The sequence below is a fragment of the Zonotrichia leucophrys genome, chromosome 5, assembly GCF_028769735.1.
Source record: "Zonotrichia leucophrys gambelii isolate GWCS_2022_RI chromosome 5, RI_Zleu_2.0, whole genome shotgun sequence".
Classification (NCBI taxonomy): domain Eukaryota; kingdom Metazoa; phylum Chordata; class Aves; order Passeriformes; family Passerellidae; genus Zonotrichia; species Zonotrichia leucophrys.
Genome location: NC_088175.1, coordinates 36,979,032 through 37,001,366, shown reverse-complemented (window position 1 = coordinate 37,001,366; position 22,335 = coordinate 36,979,032).

Sequence of the window (22,335 nt, the reverse complement as noted above, 5' to 3'; positions counted from 1 at the left end):
ACCACTGCTCAAGGTTTCAGCCACTGACTGAAGAATCTGGCCATGACCCTTGTTGATCCACCTTGTGCTTTTTACTGAGGTGTGCTTGGTCCTTCCCAGCTTTCAGCCAGGGCTGGAGGACAGTCATCCCACAGTGGTGATTTCAGAAGCTTTGGGCAGTCACAGCAGTAGTCTGAGGCCACAGTTTATTTCTTGGCATTTTTAAACTTCTTCGCAATGACGTTTGTGAATTGAAAGAAGATAATACTTCCCTACCACAGCCATTATTTAGATACTGTGATATGTCTGATTCTGTAATTATTACCACCATAAGGACAGATAATTTGACACCAAAAAGCAGGCAACAGAGTTATTTTTGTTACAGGGTAAACTCAGTACTCTGGAGAATGGCATCTAGTGCAGCAAGACTTCAGAACTCTGACTTGAATGCTTTAAAAACAGATAAAGGAGCAAATGCATAATGCATTCTAATAGGTACTTACATGTTAAATAGTGGCAGTATATTATTCTGATACATAGCTTTGAATTTATAAATTCTTTGGATTTATTCATTTTTGAAGCTTTTTGATACTACTTTTTATAATTAAAGCAATGTGGCTTAAATGCGCCTAATAGAAAGTGGCAGAACATACCAACAACACCTTCGGGAACATGATTGTGTGCTACTTCTTGCAGCTTTGTTTAGTCTCAGAAAATTAATGCTAACATTGATAAGCAACACTCATAAATTTGGGTCAGATAGTGCTGCTCTCTTTCATTTAGAGAAGGCATCATTTCAAAGACTTACTCTGCTGTGCTCAGAAGCTTGAATAACACCCAGGGCACTCAGATGATGGCCATCAGGTTTCATCAATGGATCATCAAATTAAGCTTTATTTTAATGATAACTTGTATGTATACGTGAAGTTGTGGTGAGAAAAGAGTACAGTTTCATTTTACACTTTGGTGTCTGTAAATAACTAATGGATTTGTTTCTTGGTAGCAGGATTGGTGACTTTTTTTTTTTTTTTTATATTTATCTTCCTTTAGAACTCACAAGGAGAAAATGTATAAATCTCTTATTTATTTTCAGGTCTATAAGGAGCAGAGCACATGTTTCAAGATAAATAAATTTTGAATCACAAATGGATCTGACTGGGTAAACTCCAGAGACTTCTAACAAGATACAGAGCATTTCACTCCTATGACAGTGGTTTGAAATTAGCCCAGGTGAACAGAGAGCAGGCGTCATTTTCGTCTCATATCTCTTCAGCAGCCTACACAAAATGAGTTGTTGGGGTTTAATGCATGCATCTCCTTGGGGTCACACAGCTGCTTTTCAGAAACCAACATTAATCAGCAGTCAGCCTGAATTATGAATATGCACAGACAAACTCGAAGTAGTATGCAAATAAACCACATGGGAAAGGGACTACTCTAACTAAACATACACAGCAGTAGACTCCAAAGGATCTGCAGCAATTCAGGAGAAAAATCTTGATATCAGCACTGGTATTTCTTTGAAATCATCCACTCAAAGCATGAAGCTCAAAAGCAATCAGAAAGGCAAACAGATGTTCAAAGTTACTAGGACATATTCAGAGAGAACAGGAAGCACCATCGTTCCAATGATGTTAGTTCTACACCTGGAATATTTTTTTTTTTTTTCATTGCCTCATCTTAAAAATACTGGAGATCAAGGAGACTTCTTACAAATGTTCCTAGAAAATACAAGAGAGTAATGATAATCTGAAGCTTTGCACTGATTGAAAGTAGAGAAAAATTAGCTAGACAAACCCTCAGTCTGAAGGAGGATAAATGAACAGGACATATGAAAACAAAGTGATATCATGGATGGCATGAAGAAAGAGAATGGTCATGTGTATTCATTTTTTCCACATAAGAGAAAAACTAGGAGGCATTAAATGAAATCACTAGGGAGCAGGTATAAAACAAACAGATGCACTTTTCCATGCTATATGTAATTAAATTATGGAAAACATTGCCACAGGATGTTACAAACCCAAACAGGGTTATTAAGTGGCCAGAGAGGTCCATGGAGGTAAGGGCCATCAAGAATAATTAACACAGTGCAGTTGCAACCCCTTGTACTGGAATGCCCAATCTGCTGATTGCAAGTAGCTTAGAATATAAGCTTGGGGAAGTGTATTTCTATGCTACCATTTCATTTTTATGGTTTTGAACAAGATATTTTTCCCAGGCACCTACCATTAGCTCTGGAAAGAGAGGTTTCTAGGTTGAATGGTGTGGCTGTTTCTGCAACAGTATAAAAAATACTACTTGCCTATTATTTTTGTAAATATATTCAAAGCAAAGAACCAATTTTTTATTGTGGCAAACGTGCTTTAAAAGTATCCAGCATCTGATAACAATGAACATAGGAAGCAAATTATTCCTCAAGGGCAAAATACCTCTTAGAGGGTTTTTTTGTTGTTGTTGGTTGTAGTGTGGGGATACTAAATGCAGCTTTTTTCATCATTAATTCAAAGGTGCTATGACAGTTGAATATCTAAATATGTAAACTGAAAAATATATGGTGAACTTACTAGAGCAATAAGATTAAATTCAGGGGAAAATCTGGTTAATACTTCAGGAAAAAACAAAAATTGCCTTCAGCATCTTGTACTTCACGGGAAAAACATTTGTTTCAAATTTAACTCTACAAATGCTGATATTTTTTAAACTTCTAAAGAATGAAAGCACTAATTTCAGATTATCTTCTGTAGTATCCACTATATTGTAATTTAGAGATGGAAATGAAGTTCCATTCACACTGAAATTATCCTGTTCTTTATTAAAAATGGAATTGTGTATCACAATATCTTTTTACCCTGTGTTTTCAAATGAGAATTGCTGCCTGTACTTGTTATGGAGGAAGTTGCCATTTTCTGTCTCTAAGGAACCAGCTACATACAGACATAGTATACATTCCTTCTGTACTTACTTTCCTTGGGCTTTGTAGTTCCTTAGTATTAAGAACCCTAACAATTATTTTTATTTCCTTGTGTGCTCTCATACATAAGGAAGTCTATCATATATAAAATGTAACCATGTACCATTTTCTTCTTTTAAATCAATAGGTTGTGTTTTCAAAAAATTTTTGAGTACCTGTCATAAAAATATCTGCATTTTGCTTCAACAGCAAGGACATCACAATAAGAGTTGCATATGGGTCAAGAAAATGGCTGGAGGAACAGGACCAGTTTTGTAAGTCAATCAGTTCTCCAGCACCATTCTGCATGAGGGCTACAAACATTCATATATATATATTACAATTTTTCTCAAAATCTTAAAAAAATATAAATAATAGCTCATGTTGAACTCCCATATCCAGAGGAATATTAAACTGTCTATATGTTTAACTTAGGAATGTTTAATCTTCTATAGCCAAAATTTCCAAAGGAAAAGAAGAAAAAATACAGCAGTTTCACATGTTGGCACTAGTAGAAGACTGCCTCAGTAGAATCTGCCATTATTGTAGTAATCAAATTTGAGTGTCTGGATCATTATCACACATAATGGATGGAAAAAATTTTTAAGTGTTATTTCTTTCTATTTGATTTGTAGCACTGTTATGCATCATGAAAAAGGATGGTTAAACGTGAAATCTGAATGCATCAGTCACTGGGAGCTGCTTATCCAGGCTATTAAAATAATTTTTTAAACTACATATCTGGTTAAATTTGAAGCTAAAATGGAGATTTTATATCTTCTAAATGTCAAGAAACAAGGGAGCTTAATAATATTTATGAAAGCTCACAAAAAAAGAGCATATCAGTACCAAACAATGAGAAGCCACTGATAACAGACAAAACCAGTTTTAAAACTTCCACACTGGGGAGTGAAGTCCTAGCTCAAAGGAAAGAGTAGAAACTTTACAATGATGCTAAATAGCTTAATGAACAAACAGCAACATGATAAAGAATAGTCAAACAGTGTTATTTATTCTAAAATATGGAGATTGCTTCACTTATCTTTCCAAACAACTACCACGATTAAATTGTTTTAGAAAATTATAAGATATACTTAAAATTTTTTTTCAATCTTCAAGGACCAAGATCCAATCAGGTTGACAACTGTGTGAAAGTCAACTTCTACAGAAACGCCCTTTAAAACTCCAGTCAACAGAGGTTGTAGATCTTAAAAAAGAGAACACAGATATTAGTAATGTCAAGATGACAGATAATCTTAAACAACAGACAATGAATACTGAAACTATGAAGGTTGTAAAAGAAAAGACCCCCAAAAAGCACAAGTCTGTGTGGAACAGTTTTTTACTAGGCAGTATTCTACAGTCACTGCCTATCCTTTTGTGACCATGCTATCTATCTCCAGAAAACATACCTATATTTGAAAACAAATCCCATTCTGTATTTACTTGTGTTCAATTAAATTGTATTTTCCCTTGGACAAACTTTTCTGGGTCTTCTATTATCATATTTATCTAGAAGACTGAATAGTTATACAAAAAGTGCAGCTTATTTTCTGTATTTTCCTTTTCCTTTTGTAAGACAGGAAATCTCACCTCATAAATTTGAAGAAATCATGAAGATAGCAAAATGAAATAAATAAATAAATAAATAAATCAGTGTTCCACTCAATAGATCCCTCTTGCTGGGCTACAGGGACTGTCAATGGAGAGGGACATATAGTGATAGAACAAGGGAGAATGGCTTTACACTGAAAGATTAGACACTAAATTTAGCTTAGAAGTATCCAAGGCCAGGCTGGATGGGGCTTTGAGCAAGCTGGTGTGGTGGAAAGTGTCCCTGCCAGCGGCAGGGGGGCTGGAACTATGTGACCTTTAAGGTCCCTTCCCACCCAAACCATTCTCTGATTCTATGATGACTGTACAGCTCTGCTTTTGAGACCCGTTTGTTCTGAAAATGACCAACGCAGCCCAACATCTGCATGTATGACTATGGAACTGCATCAGTATGCAAGTCTTTCTATATTTCCATTTTTTTTTGCCTTTGGTTAATTAAGTTCTCCCTAGAATGTCTGACTATAGCAAGATAATCTCTACTTTGCAAAGATTAACCCCATTAATACCAATTAACACATAACAAAGAAGGCTTTTAATGTTTTACAGCAGCGGGCTAAGGAGGATGGTTCTGAGGAGGATTAGAGGGGATCACTTGTATCTGTAGTTTATGACATCTCATTAAATAGTTTATAATAACCATCAAAAATTTTATAGTGATGAAGTTGTAAATGTTTAAGCAGTGGGATCCATTACTGCAGTGAAGAGGAGGAATTTATTTCATACAGTTTAATACAAGGGTAAAGAGGAAAAAGACAGGTCCTACAGAAAGCAAAGATTCAAAGATGGTATCAGGAGCATCACAGGTTTTCGGAATGAAATCTAGGTTTGTTTCCTTGTTTATAAAAAAAACCCCAAAAACCTACAAAAAAAAAAAAACTCAAAAGAAAAAACCCTGTACCCACTTTAAAGCGCTCCAAATTCAATGGAAAAATTAGCTTTTTCCTTATCATAGATAATGACTACCCTGGTTCAGTTTCTTCTTTACATTTTATCTTAAGAAAATCTCTGGCCAATGTCCGTGAATTAGTACATATTTTCAGAATTAGAACTTCAAGCATTTTATATTTTTTTTAAATATCAAGTGTATATTTTTAAATAAAGATAATTACATTCTTCCTAACACTGAATTCTTATAAATTTTTATTTAGCAATAGGATTCTTCTATACAAAAAGCAGATACTAAAATGAAACCTTATTATCCTGTTTACCGAATGGATTTATAAACAGGAACATTTAATATATTGTTTCCTCAAACTCTACTATGATTTTTTTTTCTCCACTTTCCCATCAATATGCTCAAACTCAATTTACTGGAATATAAGAGTATTGGACATACTAACACCAGAATTTATTTCACAAACAACAACCGAATCAGTAGTTTGTGGTTTTTTAGGTTTTTTTTCTCTTTCAGCACAGAAGTTAAAAATATGTCAATGGATGAGTGCATACTGAAATCCTTGGGAAATATATTTGATATTTTTAGTGCAGACAGAAACTGAAAAATGAACTTTTTTTATCTCTGTACAAGACGGTACTTTTACAGGGCGTGAGAAAAATAGGACCTTGCATATTTGAAAAGAGCCAATTAATCTCCAGTCTAATGCTCTGTTCTGTTCTGCTTTGCCATTCTCCTCTTCTACTGATATTTTATTCTTCTTCCAAAGATCTGAGAATATATTGGGCATGGGAGCTGCCACTCTGACAGGTTCACGTGAGGAGATGCTCCTGTCAGGCCATGTCACACTCACAGCTATTGCATTTCAGTAACTATAATAATTTAGCAGAGATACCTATATAAAAACAGCGACCTATATAAAGTCTGCTTTGCTGAGCTGGCACTATTGCGGCCGTGTATTGCCTCAGAGCCCTCCTGCTCTCCCACATCCTGCTTGTTGCTAGGTAACCAGAAGGATTTCATAAGCCAGCCCAAAGCAGGCTTTTGGGTTTGGCCATGAACTTCAGTAATTTGTTAACTAACAAACACAGAAATCAGAATTTGCCATCAGACCCAGCTGGTAAAATTACATCTCGAGGTTGTGTGTATGTGCCCATTGCTGGCCACCAAGGCAGTCTTTTTGTCAGAACAGAGCCATGGTGCCTTTTCTACATATTCCACAGGGATATCAACTGTAACCATCTGCTGAAAAATTGCATTATCTCCTATCTGAACATGAACATGATGTACCCTCTCAGAATTTCAAGAGGCCATTATGAACAGTGTGCTATTCCATAACTGATATGTCAAACATGCTTTAAGACTTCAGATGAAGCCACACAACATAAATAAGTACATATGTTTATGTATATACCTTCTTCATAATTTCATGTAAGCATACCTCAGATTATTGTGGAAATATCGAAATTATGCATGTGTATGTAGTTTTTCACTTCCAGCAGGATTCAGAAGCTCCTTTGAGGAAACAAAAAAAAGATGCACATGTGTACATCAACCTTCCACAACAAACCTGGTTACACCATATTTTTGCCCTCATGGTACAGCCACAAAGAGTTATAATGGCAATGTTGGAGTTTGTTAATCTCTCTGTAATTAACAAAAGATATATTTTACAGCAATCCAGTTACTCAATTGGTCAAGGTAGATTTGTCTCATGTTCATTGTCTTCTTCACCACAGAAGCTCTCCCTTCAAAACTAATTTCTGACTTTCCTTCTACAGCACTTGCCATTGAACTTTCTAATTGACAGCATTTGAAAGCCTGGAGACTCTTCTGTCTGCCCCAGTCTTCAATGATCTACTTCAGTCATTTCCTTTAAAAGATAAATTTTCTAATAGACTATTAGAGCAAGGTTACCCCCTTGCTCTTTCATAGAGAAACATTAGAAAATAATATGACAGTGTAAATTAGACAGCTTCCTGCAAATCACAGATGTTCTAAGAGGTGATAACATAACACTGCTCACTCAGCCACCTGGCTTTTGCTACGTCCCATCACTTTAACATCACACCTCTTTATAGTAAGTTCCCTTTGACTCCATTAGACCTCTTTTCTCTGTTCCCTGAGAAGAGCAGTAGTGACAGAATTCTTCCAAGCCACAAACTAGCACTCAGAACAATAACACAATGATCAGGAACTGGGAAAAAATAATGATGCTCCACCTGAGTCCTCTGCATGGTTTGTGTCATGTAAATTGTAATGATCCCAAACAATAAGCAAGTGCTCTGCAGGTCCTGTGCTCAGGATGACGTGCTTGCTTCCTAGCTGTTGAAATTGCTATATGGAGCTAGAATAATCTTCCTGCACAACTGACAACAGCAAATATTTTCAACCCCTAGAAATCTGATCACACATAATTTGGCATAAAAACTTACTTTTCAACATATTGCATTTTAAATATGCCATAGAATGTATAATTTTATTGACTCTACCATCTTTAAGTCCTCAGTGTCTTTGAATTAACAGCCGGAACAGAATTCTCTGTTTACCTAAGAAAACAACCAACCAACCAAATACAACTCACCCACACGCACTATATTTTCTCCCAGCCTTGAATGTCATTTGAATTGCTTCTCTGTGTTTCAGATATGACCCTGAGTAGTAAATATTCATCTGCGAATAATGTAAACTATACACTGTCTAGATGGTTGTAATTGTCAAGGGGATTGTGATGCAAAGTTCTCTTATCCTGGAGGTGTATAATTGCAGGTACTCATAATAGATAAAAATGCCTATCCAGCTATTTCTAATGCTCCATGATCTGCTTTATTATTTCATAGAAATAGAAGAACAGAGCAAAATTTAAAATAAAAATGTACAGTAGGAAGAATAACTAGTAATTTATCTGGAATCACACATGAGATATTTGGTTTAGATCCTGAAGTACAACTCGTGCAAGGTTAATAGACGTACCCAGACCTGATTTTCTGAGAATCTGCACACAGAAACCTGTATCACCATTAAAATATCAGAGAAAAACAGCATAAAATTTAGAAATTCCTTGTGCTAAGACGTAGCACCCATTGCTTCATTGTGAGCAGACTTGGTCACCTGAGACAGGTATTGCCTGTCTCAGCGCAGGCCAACCACCAAGCACCAAACACAGCTCCAGTGATCCCCAGGGGAAGGTTTGCTCCAATGACAATGTGAAGAGCTTTGCAAATATGGAAAGGATTACTCATGTATGTAACAAACTGCTCTCCTGTTTGGGACTCACAGGTGTTTCTAATTCTAGTGCAGAAAGCACAGAAATCTGCCAAGAGGATATGAGAAGCACTGTGTCAACATGGTAACTTCATCATAACTTGAGTTTCTATTTAAAATTTTCTTTCAAACAAAGAAAACCTGACCTAAACAATATGTCACTGATTATTGTTTTCAGAAAACCCATGAATGCATATGATTGTACACTTCAACCCAGGGTACTCCCCAAAAAAGGAACTGCTTTTAAATGACTACATACATCTTAGAGAACAGAATTAACCTTGAAGAATAAGCTAATTAAATCAAAAGAGAGAAGCATTTTTTGGTAGGGTAAAGAACTGGAAAACTTATAAAATGGTCAAACCCTACTATAGTCAACAAAAAACTTCCAGCAATTTCCAGTAACACACTGATATTAGCTGTCATATCCAGGAGTCAAGTTTGCAAAATACTGCATCTTCAGGTACATTTTCTGAAAATGAATTTATGTGAGTTTCTGCATTTCACATTAAGGGTTAAACCCAAATAATATATTCCTTTTAACTGAAGTCATTCACTAGTAGAATTGTGCAGAAAAAATAATAGGATTTGATTTAAGAACTCTTGATAGAAAAAGCTTGAAAACTCTTCAGTGGATTGTTCAAAGATGAATACTTATTTGTAGCTCAGTGAAAGTGACTTTAAATAGTAGCAGAATTTGCCTTTGAGAGCAAATATCCTGGAAGACAATTTCATATGCCTTTGCTTACTTTTTTCTGGTGTTGGCTCCACTGAAAAACTGCTCTCCATTGACAACAAAGAAATTGAACCAAAACAAATTAAAAACAAATAATCATACAACTAAAATTTCCTGATAAGCTTTTAAAGAGTCAACATGAGATGAATTTTGCATGGGGCTTAATGTTTTCCTTTATGATATATGAAAGGTTTGGCACATCCTTCAGCATGATTCAGCTCTCATCAGGCCATTAAGATATATAAATATTACATCTTTTTCATTGCTTCTATAATGATATTTGAAAGTGCTTGCTTTCTCCCAAGAGTATGCTTTCAAAAAGAACAAATAAATAAGGCCAAGTTGGTATTTTTTTTAAATTTTTTTTCATTTACACTTAAAAGTTTGAGCTCACTTTGTGACAACGGACTACAGATTTGCCCCAAAAGCTTTATAGGCTTATTAAAAGAAAAATGTTATTCAGTTCACATGCTGCACATGAGAGAAAAGAATGTTGATAAGACTGTTTTTGGTTTCATTGAAGACATTTATGAATGGAGCTCCTCACACACATATACATATTCACGTTCAGCCTCCTCCCAAAGAGGCTCAATCATCAATCCCAAACCAAATAAATATATATTACAAGAAATTAAATCTGTGTGAGTGCTCTTCATGGCAGTACTCTTCATTAAAAAACTCTAATATCAATAATTTTGTTCACAAACTGACAATTCAATAAAATCACTTTGAAAAAAGTCTGTAAAGTCCAGTATAAACTCATAATTTATCTTCATTATGAAGTCAAACTTCCTAATAAGTTATTAATCTTATGTTAAACAAAAAAGTTATGTTCTCAGACCCACTCTTCCAGTTTTAATCAGTTATGTAAAAGATACCTCACTGTTCTGGAGATTGTTGGCTTCCATGTGCCTTTTATGCATCTCCAAGTTTTAGTTATTTTCTTCCTGGAAGAAGTGGTACACATGACATGATATCATTCTGCTGGATCTCATCACCTTCTGCAGAATTCTATCTACCTTCTCCCATATTGCAACTTCATACTGCAGAAAATGGGGTTAACAAATTGCATACTTTTAAAAATCTACGCTTGAGTTTGTTTTTACCCTAGTTCCTCTTCAAGCCTAGGTTAACAATCTGTCCATATTAACCACCTGAATGCAGCAGTCCTAGCAGGGCTTTTTTTCAATTTGTCTGCTGTTTCCTGTTCTATTTCCTTGTTCCTTCCCAATATTATGCTGTTTTTCTGTGTAATATATCATATTCATATTCGTTCTCACGTACATATGGAAGTTGTGCTCTGCAGTCAACTTTCTAATTTGGGCAGCTCTAATCAAAAACACTTCAAGCTATTTTAGCTGCAGGAAACTAAAGATGCACAAAGTCATATATAAATATACAAGAATACATGCATATATATATCTACTCTCATATATACACATATTCTTGTATATATATTTACACATATATATATATATATATATATATATATATATATATATATTCTGGTACATATATACGGCAAAATTGGGATTTGAGAGTGGGAATTGGAATGCATTGGAAAAAAACAAAACAATGAACACCCAAACAGCAAAGACTTAAGGAACCAGAATCTTTGTTACAGATCAAAGGTATATGATCTGTGGAACCACTTTCTCTTCTGTAATTCCTTATTTGCTAATTTTATAATTAACAGATCAAACTGTTTGAGAACAAACTGGAACCTAAAGAATAATTTTTTCTAAACTCATTGTAGGCAACAGTCCCATGCCAAATTGACCACTGATAACCTTCCTGTAGACTACGCAGCACTGTGGAATTTCAGAACAGCCCTCATCACAGGCCTGGTCTGGCACTACCTTCCTTCAAATTTCAATTGCAAACTACTCGCAACACAGGGAAGAAAAGTAAATTGAAAACTCAGAAAGATGAAGGAGAGACAGTTCCAAAATACAAGGCCTGCATCTTGCTACCTGGACTTGAAAGTCACCCTGGTTTTATTGCTGGAAATTTTATACAGCCATTATAAAAGGGAAGGTGTAACACTCTTATGTATTCAAATAAAGGTACAGAGTTAAATTACAGAATTTCAATGAGAAGTGAAAGTGGCTCTTGGCAGCACAATTCAGGAGCAGCACAATTCAATTCTTTTTGGTTACAAACACTCTCTGATGGGTGAGTTATGCTCTTTCCTTCACATTGTAGTGGAATTGATTCATTGACAAACAGGTGCAGTTTAATCACTTCTAGTCTACATGGCTTACAGCACAAAAGAGGGTTAATAATCTTAGAAGCTCAAAAACATTTTAAATACAGTTTATTCAGAAGTGAGATTTCCCGTCTCTTGGGTATTGCCTCACAATTCCTGTTTGTATCCTCAAATAATTACTGTCCAAAATATACTCAAAACTAGCTCAGTCTATTTCTTTATCTACTCTTTTTGACAGTCATTGCATTGAGGGATGCAACATAATTGTGTTATTTCAGGCAATAAAACGGTCATCCCCCATAGACAAATAATCAAGCAATTTAAAATGTGGTCATGGTTGCCTGAGCAGCCAGATTCTGATTTCAAAAGGCCTGGCTACATAACCCTGAGTGCGTTGTGCTTTTTAAGGGAAAATCCTTTCACAAATAACTATTACCTGGGGCATGGGGTGAAGGTATAGAGCATTTATTGTTTTTGCAAGCATCTTGTCTGCTCTCTGGATATAACAGCATCAGAAGTCCCTTAAACTCCAGTGTTTTGCTTCACACACACACACACACACACACACACACACAGTTTTCTGTCTGGTTTTCACATACACACACCAAGGTTTGGGGTACTTTTGAGTAGGTTTGTTTTGTTTTGTTTTTAATCTAAGACTTCAATCTGTGGATATTTTGTTAATTTATTATGATACTGTGAAAGCTATGCAAAGCAGTTAATAAATCCTACAGATGAGGAAGTTGTTGGGGAAAGCTGGAAGACTTTTGTTGGGGAAAGCTGGAAGAGTTACAGTAAGAGGAGCACGTCCTTGATAGGATAAAATTTATTTATGCAGTCTTCACAGCCAGTCCTGAGGCACTGAATTAAAATGAAATTGACTGATGTCACACTTACCAGTTACCAAGTTAGAATGCGCAGATTCATCTACCAGGTATTTGAGGCTCTTTGCTTAAGGCTTGACTTAGTCTTCTTGAAGAGTTTAAGCCAGCTGTAGCAGTTAACAGATGATAGCATTTTGATTTGGACTCTTTTAAATGAAGTATCAATATCATATCAGATATTACAATTCTACTGTCTTAGAAAACAAGACCCATGAGACAACGGAGGAAGGGGCAGATTTCATCCTTCTCCTTTACTAGTTTCCTTTTGACCATCAAATCTGATTTCCTGCAGGCCTTTTCTCTTTTCTAGAGATATATTTTCTAGCTTTCTAAGATGTGCATCCCACTCAATTCCAGAGCTTGCTCTTTCCCTTAGCCACTAGATCTGCCCTCTCAGCATTCCCCCCAGCATCATTTACCCCTCAGGATATGCAGAGCCCATTTGAAGGTGAAACCAATGTGACCCAGCGTCACAGGACTGGGCAACCACCAACAAAAAGGAAAAAAAGCACTCACTGAACAGCTTTGGTGTTGTTACATATCATGAATCTCAAACTGTGACTCTATTAAAGTACAAATTCACTGTCCAGCATCAAGCAGCAAAGCAGCATGAACAGTGATTACATCAGACTGGTGCCTAATGAGATCACCTACCCAGTAGCCTACAGCCTGCAGCCCTGACAGCTCTCTCCTCTGCATCAGAGCAGCTGCACAACTTGCCCTCAAATCCTTCTGCAAACTATTCTCTCCATCTTCAACCAAGATAAGGTTTTCTCCTCATATCATACTGTTGTAATGAAGTCCCCTTTTCTCACAGTTCATAACCACAGACAACTGACAACTGCTTAGTCTCCTTCAAGGACAGTTTTTCACTCAAAGGTTTTTTTAATTAAAAAAAAAAAATTACATCTGAATGCTCTTAAGTCAGCAAAATCCCCAGAAACCATGACTATAATGAAAAAAGTCCTCTCAGATATTTTATGAAATCACATGAAATTTTTCATTTATCTCAAAAAAAGAAACACTGCAAAAGTAAGTTCTCTTCTTACCCACATTTGTCATTGACATTTCTATCTTAACTCACAGACAATGACAACAGGAAAGCCATATTTGCTTATATGTTGTTCTTCTAGACAATCATTCATAATAGCAAAAAAGAGAATTTTTTAACCATACAACTCATTTCTCCTAAATTAAAAACTGAAACACTGTATTACTAATATTTTGTTAGTCACTCTTCATCTGTTCCAAAATTATTTTTCATCAATTACATTATCCAGAAACTTTTCTACTTTGCCTTGGGAAAATGATTTTAGAGCCAGGAAAACTTCTAGCATTTTGGAAAAGTTCACTATCCCCCCAGATTTTTCTCTGGGTTAGATTTTTTGAGGTTCTTTGTTAGTGAAATAAAGAGCTACAGAATATAACTTCCCTTTCCCCTGCTCCCAGAAATGGACAATATTAGAAGACAGGAAGTCAAATTTCCCCCTTATGTCTACGTCAGATTTTTATCATATGCTGGTCTGAGAAAATAAATAATTTTCCTGTTGTCATGCATAACTTTGCCTCATTATATCTTCTTGGTATTAGAACACTTTGCTGGTAGTAGCAATGAGACGAGGTTAATCATCAGGTAAAGAAATACAATTAAAATGCTTAAGCTGTGCTGGTTATGAAAGATTTACTCGGTGACTCTTCTGCTGATAATAATTTATTATTAAACTAAGTTTTAAAATTTTTTAAAATACAAATAACTTTCATAATCACTCATTCTCTTCAGCATTTATACTGCTTTTTTACACTTAGCCATTCTGCCTTGGAAAAAAAGAAAACAGTTTATTTTTAGCTTTGCTCTGAGTCCACACTGAGGCCAAAGATCTTGAAAAATTATTTAAAATAAAAAATAAGAGACTTTAAAGTGTCTTCATATATGCTAAAATAATTTGTTGTCTATCAGATAAGAGGAAACAGAACTGATGCTAGAGTTATTTACAAATCTATTTCCTTCCCCTCACTCAACTCACTGCTAGCTACAAAGTCTGCAACACCTGTGAGTTCCTGGCAAACCTGGTTTTCCATCGCAGAAGGGCACGGCTCAGCTCAACATCCCTGCAAAGTCTCAGCAGGCTCGCTTCTCCTCCCATCCACGAGCTGCCAAAGCTCCCCCTCCCAAAATGTGCCCCAATATGTCCTGGGGAAAAGCCCCAGCAGAGGAACCCCCACTGCCCAGGTGTTCCCCTCACTCACTTCACATGGGAGGAAAAAACCCAGGCTTTATCACAGCTTCCCTCTAAGAGCCGAGGAGGAGGGAAATTGTGAACAAGTATTTGTAAACTGCCTGAAAGGCTCCCGTGGAAAGATTTAGCGAAGCAGTAAATGACAGCAATTCCTCCTTACCCCTATCAGCATGAATTTCCACTCAGTTTACAAGACAGAGTTAAATTCTAGTTTAATGTGTTGTTTCCTTTCCATAAAGGCTTTCTGTTAAATTCTAGTTTAATGTGTTGTTTCCTTTCCATAAAGGCTTTCTGCCCTTTAGTTGAATCAATTTTCTTGAAGAGGGAACACTTCACAGTCCATATTTAAGATAAGATTGAAACAGATAAGCCTGAACGTGCTCTTAAAGGGCAAAAAATACCCACCACAACAATCTGCAAAAGCTTACTTATTTAAGAGAAGCCTTTTTCTGAGGAATAGAGAAGATATTTCCTACAACTTTTCCCAAATGAAATACATACCCCCATCTTTGAGTCTATTCTGATTGTTTCATCCATGTGTGCCTGTACCTTTCCTGCGTCCCTTCACTTTCTTCCTAGAGGACGGAATTGCTGATTGCTTTGCCTTGTCTGTCAAAGGTAATGTTTAAGAAAGCTACAAGAGAAACAAGGGTGTTCTACTGTTTGCTCACATCTCACTCCGTATGACTGTTCTGCCAATGTCTTTGGCAGCGATGTCACAGGTACACAACAGGCAAAAATGCTATATCGTTTAAATACCATAAAATCCTGTATTAGTTTTTAGTTTTACTTGGACACAGTGACTCATTGACCCTTCCACTTGAAATTCTCAGAGAGAAGCATTTAATGCTTGAGAAACAAAAAAAAAAAAAAAAAACCAAAAAAAAACAAAACAAAAAAAAAAAAACCCAAAAAAAACCAACTCCAGCCCCAGCAAAGAGAGCAACAGCAGTAATGAACCAACATTCACATTGCTTTTCATGGCTGTGTTTCCCAACACATTTTGCAAAAGGGGAAATTGCTACAAAAAGTGAAATGAAGAGTTTTTTCATATTGATTACAAAGACCAGTGGCAAACTCGAATTACTACAGAAAGAGATATTCACTTTCTCCCACTTTCAGATACATAAGCTTGATCCTCCAGACTCACTGCACTGTATACACGGGGTCAGCCCTTCCCTCAGGGGTAGGGGGACTTTGTCCACACCAGAACTTTCACCTTTGGTGAAAGCCTCTTTTTCTCATTTTCCTCCTCTGTCACAGATACCAGTGGGCAACCTAACCACCCAAAGAGAAGTGCGCTGCATTTCCTCTGCATCTGCATTGCTTTCCAAAGCAGACCTGATGAAAAGCATAAAATGAATGGGTTTGTATGTGCATATTTGTGTGTGTGTGTCTCTCTGTCTGTCTCTCTGTCTGTCCACAATAGAGGAAAGAATGGACTTATATTTGTTTCTAATCTTATCTGTCTTGACTGGTCTGTTTTTTGTAGTACTATTTTTCACTGGCGCTTTACCCAAACATTATCCCTGCCTATGGAACAAGGTGATCTATAGGCCTAGATGATCTATCAGTTCCCTTCCAACCCAAGCCATTCTGTGATTCTCTGATTATCTGGATGCACATATGTTCTGGAAGTAAAATCACCAACTTCTTTCTTCTTGCCATTACTTGTGCCATTACTTGGAAAGACCCTGAGAAATGAAATGGAATAAAAAGAATTAATCATGCCAATTAGGATTGCAGAGAAACAAGATTATTGGAAGATTCCATAGGCGATGGAGAGAGAGCAGTTTGTATCTGAACAACAGACATAGAGTGATGACACTTTTAATCCTGCATAACTTACCCTGCAAAGACAGGCTGGAAGCTATCAAACATTTTGCAGCTGCACTAAGATAGAACACTTGATGGAAACTTAAATGAAGATACAGAAATTTAACCCAAGGCCAAACTCAGAAGGAAGAGGTATCAATACTTATTACCCCATGGTAAATATCCTGTGGCCTATTTGCAATGTGTCTGGTATGTGTCTGATAGAGTTTGTATCTCAGAGTAAATGCCCAGACAGAGAATTGCATCTGTCCCAGAACACTTGGAAGGGATGAACACTTTTCATGTGCTTCTGGTATACCCTTAAAATCAAAGCAGCAATGCTGTCACAGCAAAGCAATGTGAAAGACTTGGTTCTCAGCCCATCAATTCTCCTAGGACTTAATTAACATTTTAAAAGAACAAAATATTTTCCCCTACTGAACCAATATAGCAACACATGTCAGATCACAACTTTAAAATTAAACTAAAGCAACAGACCACTACCAGTGGATTAGATGTGATGAATTTGCACAACTGTAAAATTTTGGCATCATTCCTAGCAATGTGCTTCCATAGCTGTGTTATCAGTACTTAAAAGGCATTTAAAAAAAGACCTGTAATTATCTGTGATCAGCACAAGGAAAATCCATTTAGAAGTAGGCTGCTCCAACTCTTCAGTGATATCAGCTAAATGACACCTCCATCAACCACGCATGAAATATGGTGGCAGTAATCTAAACTTTAAATAGATTTCCGAATTTTTAAATTCAAAAAAACACCTCAAAACAAACAAAAAACCAAACAGCTTTTTTTTTCACTTGGGTTGCAAAACACACTTTGGAGGAGACAGAGTATAATTCTTCTCCTCTTCAGAGGTAACATTTTCCTGTGTTAAGATATGCACAAGAGATTAATTACCTCACTCTGGGCAGGCTGTTCTGCTGACATGCTGCAGCCAAACCTCAACTGCCACAGAAAGCTGGAAAGTTTGAATTTACCCTGTTGTGCTGCTGAGCCTCAAAACAAGTGCTGGGCAGTCATACTGTTCTGCAGTTCCATTTACTTTGAGTTCGTGTAGAGGAAAAAATTCCTGATGACCACAGAGACTGACTCTCAATTCCACACAGAGAGTGGTACAAACAAAAAATGCCATGAGGATACTGAATGAGACCAGCTTCTACCAGAAAGTTTGGGATGAAACAAAGCATCCTACAACCCTGCATCATGGAGAGAATACATAATTTAAAAGATTCAGCTTTTTAATTAAAAAATATGCTGAGTGAAAACTGAAGGTACAGGGAAAAAATTGAAACTGCAACTAGAGACAAAGGAAAAGGCTTCTAATCTGAAACATAATAAAATTCATTTAATATTAATTTGATTAGTGAAAGAAAACAGCATATTCATAACCTAAAGGATGATGAAAAAATTATAAGGAAGGCTTATTTGTGCTTTCTACCCTTTTGTGCCAGCAAATTAGAACGAAATTAAGAAAACAGTAGGGACATATAAATTTTGTATGAAAATAATAAGGATATCTTGCACCTTCCAAAATTTAATCATAAAGACAAATTTTCTATTTTACAATTTCCTTCTATTATTTTGTAAAGGCAAGGAAAAACATCTTGAAACAAAACAAAAGCATGTTACAAAATTACCTCGTGTTTCACAAGGCCTCTTTCCTTTTTTTTTTTTTTCCCCAATATTCTAATACCCTTAAATGTTATCTCCACTTCAGGAGATAAAGGGGAAAAAATGTAAGGTCCTTCTTAGTTCCTAATAAAAAATATTGTATTACTGAAAATAGCTTCAAAGGATAAAAATTAATTCTACTAAATTAATTATTTCACTACTGCCATCTTTGTCCAGTCTCTGCATTCCAGTGCTTCTTTCAGGTTGATTTTTGTAAATCCAATTTTAAAATCAGCAGAAGTTAATGCTAAAATTATACCTACATGCAGAATTGCCTATTGGGGTCTCCCAAATGTCTACTTTTACTTTTGGGAAATTATTTTCTACCTGTAAAGTATGAACAGTTTATTTTTCAGAATTACAACTTAAATCTCTTTCTACAGTAATCTTTAAGGGTCCAAGTACAACGTTATAACAACTTAAATAGTTCCCTGTGACTTTTTTGACCCACACAAGTCTAAGGAATGTTGCTTTTATTACTTTTAAAATAATCCCTAAAAGAGTTTCCAGTGTGATGTATTTAAAATTAATTTATCAATAGGTTCAAATATGAACCACAGTGCACAAAATGAGAAGGAAAGCATAGCTTCACAATCTCCCTCCACTTCCTTCATCTTTTCAATATATTTTTTCTCCTCCTGTAATGTTTGTTTTCTCAGGACACTTCCCTCACCATTACTATTGCATTTTATTTTATTCTTCATTGCTAGGTTCAGCCCTTTATTATGTTATTGTTGTGTTATGTGGACAAAAGCTTTTTTTTGCAGTACAGAATTGATTGCTTCCCCACAGGAGTGTCAGAAATCAGCAGGAAGTTGAAAAAATAAACATCCAGAGCCAGTGTTTCTCCAGATAGAAACAGCAGGGGACAATATTTCCAACAATAATTACTCATGTCCATCCTGATGGAAACAATCCCAACATAAGAAATAGAATTTATTTAGAAAGTAAAAATAGGAGAACAGAACAATCTCTACCCAGGAAGTTTTAGCAAAAGCCATCAAAGTTATCAGTTTCTTTGTTTTATTCAGTCTGTTAAGGTCAAGATAATTTATGTAGGTATTTGTTTTCCATGAATCTTAGAGCATTTCTATTTACTGCCTTTTTTTTGTTTCTTAATTGTAGTTTTATACAATTCATAATCCTTTTATAGTCTTAATATTCAACAGCATTGATAATTCTTTCAAGTCTTTATAATTTTATCAAATTCTGGATTTTGATCTTTCTTCACCACAAACAAACGTATATTCCAACAGGAAAAAAATACTCTTTCAACGTGGAAGATAGATTAACACATGGCATGTGATCAACAGCCTTAATCTTAGATACAATATTCAAAACTTATGCATTATTTATGAAGCTACTTTATGTTATCAGATAGGAATGAGTTGTTTGGGAATTAGTGAACTAAAACACCAAGTACTGCAGGGGCCCTGCTTTAGGAGCACAACACTGACCTGCGCTTGTCTCTCTGACCATTGGAACTCACTCCCAACACAGGCTGGACAGGTGGGTGCCTCGGGAAGGCAGTAGCAGAAAATGGGAATTTAACAGCTCAACAGCAATGGCAAGCCCAGGAGGGCAAGGAAAGGGAAAAGCTGCTTGATTTCATGTGGGTACTGACAAAACCAGAACTCATCTTTCCACCTCCTTTTTTAGACAACTAACTGTCCTTTTGAGGAATTAAATGAGCAAATTGAATCAAATTTAATTACATTTTATGGGATTAAATTAGTTATAGGGTTTGGAATAATTCTGTGGTCCACTAACTCCAGTTCTGTTTTACTAGATTCTCTCTTAGCTCATTTATTTTCCTTTATTTTCTTTTTCATAAATATCTTCCTTTATTCCTTTAAACTCAGCTGTAGAATAAATTTTTAAATAATACACATATACAGACTCCATCTGCATGCAGAGCAGTCCAAAATAGTTTCTCTTTTTAATTTTTTCTATTTTTCATTTTTGAAATTTAGTTGCATTTAACTGAGCTGCTGTGAAACCAACAAATATTTTTTCAAGTCAATAGAGTTCAAAATGTTTTACTAAAATAAAATACAATTGTGGTTCATATTTTAAATTTGATGAAAATATAATCCCTGCAAAAACTTCTCCAAACTAAGATATTAATCATATATTGCTATAATAGCAGAGAATCAAAGAAAGTAAGGAATCTCTTGCTGCACAAGCCATTTCAAGTAGACTGAAAAAAGCCCCAGAGAGTACCAGACACACATCCCAATAAGTGGAGTTTGGATGATTTAAGAGAATTTCATTTCACACTCTGGGTGAGAACTTGTTGCAGAGTTTAAAGACCAGATTTTACCATGCATGTAGTGCAAAATGGAAGAAGAAAACAGGAAAGTATGGATAAAGCAGTTAGAATCCTTGTAGAAGCTTCATGAGACACAAAATGTAACTAGTTTTTGAGTTTGCAAATTGTACTGGTAGAAAATATGTAAAGATTATCTGGGATATACAACTCCTACTTCTTGCTTTGAACATTACATCTTACTGTTCCTTTCAAGTCTAATAATAATCTAATTTATTCTGGCTTGTCGGGGTTTTTTTATGCTAAGAATTTCTATCTTAAAAAATTATTTTTTTCCAAGTTCTCAAAAATTGCAAGTTTTTTTTCTCTTTCATATTTTACAAAAGATGATCATAATATCATCTGATGATGTTATCAATTCAGTATCTCCCCCTCACTCCAAAATTTCATACCTCACTGGAGTTACACTACCTGAAAGATATCTCTTACAAAAGTCAGTCAGAATTAACTGATTTGGCCCCTTGGAGAGCTGATTACCAGACAATCTGGGTGTATGTTAAAAACATGAGAGGAAGGAGAAAAACCAAGACAAATTAAACTGAATATTTCCTTACTCATTTCTCACCTAACAAAATCATATTTTATTCTTATTAAAATAAATAGCATGTAACTATTAAAGTACAGATTTCATTTGTCTTCACAGAATTCACAGAACGACTAATTTGGCAGAAACTTTAAAGATCACCAAGTCCAACCCATGCCCTAACACCTCAACTAAACCATCGCACCAAGTTTAGTGAGTGCGATCACCACATCCAATCATTTTTTAAACACATCCAGGGGTGGTGACTCCACCATCTCCCCAGGCAGGCCATTCCAAAACTTTATCACTCTTTCTGTAAAAAACTTCTTCCTAATATCCAGCCTATATTTCCCCTGACACAGCTTGAGACTGTCTTAATCAAGTTAATACTGAAAAACCGATTCTAGAGTCAATCAAAACAATACTCATATTTTTTCAAAGCATGATTTTGCCATTTGTGTAAAACTTACACTGTAAATCCATTATTTTTTTTTATTCTTCAAGTTTTCCATTGTTTAGTATGCATTAAGCCTTACAACCAATTTGTGATTAAACGTGGTAAACAAATAAAAAAAATTCCTCATTTTTAATAATACACTGCATGTCTGGACCTGAGCTATTAGCTGCTGTGCTGATTACTGACGCATCTCTGCTCTTAAGTGGGGAGCTGCCAATGAAGTTATTCCCAACCCTATTCTCTTCTTCCCTGCTGTGCTCTTCCATCCACAAACTAGATACAACCACAGTGTTCTCACAACCCATAAGAGAGGTTGCAGGGCTAACAGGAATTTCAGATTTACCTGGTAGGCTTCACAGAATTTACCCAAACTCATCTTCTGCTGATGAACTGCTGTTATGCCAATAGTGGTGGCTCCATGTGTTAGTTTTTTATAATACTAATATATAATATCACCTCTGTAATAAAATGTCCCCTACTACCTTTGGACTAACTGCAGATTAAATTTTAGAAATGAGATTTTTCTTGGCAACACCTGCACAAATGAGAAAAAGATAAATTAAATTGTTCTACAAAGAAAAACAGAAACCCAGGCACTAAAGCCTAACTGCTTGTATTACATCTAGAAGATAACGATAAATTCTTTCTTCATTTACTTCTTTTGGTATGAAATTGCAAGCTAACTCCTAATATTTCTTAGACCTTCACCTTCTGGTCTTAAAGAAAAACAGTGAGAATTTAAAAAATA